Source organism: Amphimedon queenslandica, unplaced genomic scaffold, assembly GCF_000090795.2.
Source record: "Amphimedon queenslandica unplaced genomic scaffold, v1.1 AMPQUscaffold_6437_Cont21604, whole genome shotgun sequence".
In the NCBI taxonomy this organism is placed as follows: domain Eukaryota; kingdom Metazoa; phylum Porifera; class Demospongiae; order Haplosclerida; family Niphatidae; genus Amphimedon; species Amphimedon queenslandica.
Window position 1 is genome coordinate 1 of NW_003553271.1, and position 1,873 is coordinate 1,873.

The following is a 1,873-nucleotide window of genomic DNA, read 5'->3' on the forward strand; positions in this document are numbered from 1 at the left end:
TCACATGATGCAAGAATCTGCTCCCCCTGGGAGGAGGTCATGCGCAAACTCAGACTTAAAGTCTGAGCATGCGCAGTGATCAGTCACCAGAGGCAAGGCAATTGGGACAAGAAGCAGCAGCAACTTGCTCCTGTATTTTCACAGCAGTAAGTTAAAAGATATGTAGTAGTGATGGCCGAAACGGCCAATTTTCTTAATTTTCGATAATGATTGATAATGCACTTTTTCAGGAAATATCAATTATTATTGATACGATAACCACACCTTCATTTTGGGGTGTGTCAAGGGTGTGGCTAATGATTTTAATGATTTTAGCACATATAATTGTACTGGACATGAGAGAAGATCATTTCCTAATCATTTTCATGCTCATAATCTTGGTTCTCTTTTTATTGAAGTAGGCTGAACTAACAACTGGTCAGTTGCTTCTTTCTTGCAGTTCAACAGTGCAATTGCTTATTACGATTAGTTATTTAACCTTAATAAATGAGCGTGGTCAATAGATAGATGAAAATTGCATAAAATTTTCAATAATGATTCAAACTGCGTAAAATATCGTTTATGTTGATAAAAATCGATATATTGCCCATCACTAATTTGTAGCTGCGGTTACTTATGTATTGATAGAGAGAATCAGCTGTGTGTTCAGCTGCTATCCTCAGGGGCTATAGGCTCAGCCTGAAACCAGTGAAGCGTTGCTGTGAAAGGTAAGGAATTTTTCTTTACTCATTGCGGTGGATTGTGTCATTGTAGGGGATTATATGATAACATGGTGACAAACCCCTGATTTTAATGAATGTCTGTACCCCCCCATATCCAAATGAGAAACTAGACAATAAAAAATGATAGCAATCTGTGAGGGATTGGGAAAGAGAAGTGTGAAAGAAAGTTTACAGTGTAGAACACTGCAACTGAGAATTAGAAGACATATGAATATACTCAAAATTTGGATCAAGTGAAATATTCGACTCCTGCCCTTTACGTACTTAATAACCACTGACCACGCCCACCGGATACGTGTCATCACCACACCTTCTTTTTCCAAGTGGCCACATTCATTTTAATTTAAAAAGGCTGCCAGAGAAAATGAAAAAAGCCTAGGTGCTTTGCTTCATGAAAAACCAAATGCAGTAAAGTTCATGGCACCCCTGATTTGATGTAATTGATCCATTTCGACAAGACAGAAGGTACTATGATGAAAAATTTTAATGTGTTTCAGTAGTTTTGCGGATATTGTTATAATGAAACAAGCTTATATATACTGAATTAATCAAACTGGGTATTGTCTAGCATTGTCTCGTATGATTGAGTCAAAACATTCCATAGCTGTCTTCCCGTATCTCTCCCTGTACATAAACTCGTCCAGGTAACTTGGTAGCTGATGCTCGTGACATCCTTTCATTCTTTTAAATTTAGTTTTCACACGATTCCAATAGGACTCTATGCTTTGTGTATGAACACCTGTGGGACTCACAAATTCAACAGAATGGTTGACGGTTTCATGTTGGGAAACATTTGGTAGTGATGACAGGTGCCTGTAGGCTGCCCACTGATCGGAATAAACTGTAGTACCATTACCTACGTGCTGCCTAACAATGGGAAGTAGTGTGGCTGCCGTTCTGTCAGGTACTATTTGCATATACCCTAGTGCAGGTCTATGGCTTACATCCACCATTCCAAATACCCAGACATCGTTGTTAGTGGCACGTCCTCTGTGATTCTGAAAAGGTAAACATTATTATTTTTGATAATCATCCATGACATATATACCTTAGGTTTGTGTTTAAACATTGATTCATCTATCTGGACTACCTTTCCTTGTCCTCCTAAAGTAATTGGCTGTTGCAAAAGGGTTGTTGAACACACTTCTCGT

At 38.5% G+C, this 1,873-nt stretch overlaps 1 long non-coding RNA gene across 1 annotated transcript; it reads left to right on the forward strand.

Annotated features, from left to right (window-relative positions):
* Window positions 1-1,235: 1,235 nt before the first annotated feature.
* LOC109592053 (uncharacterized) lies at window positions 1,236-1,862 on the forward strand. The gene is made up of 3 exons (XR_002190139.1): window positions 1,236-1,366; window positions 1,417-1,728; window positions 1,776-1,862. It is a non-coding gene; the product is annotated as an uncharacterized LOC109592053 (long non-coding RNA).
* Window positions 1,863-1,873: the final 11 nt, after the last annotated feature.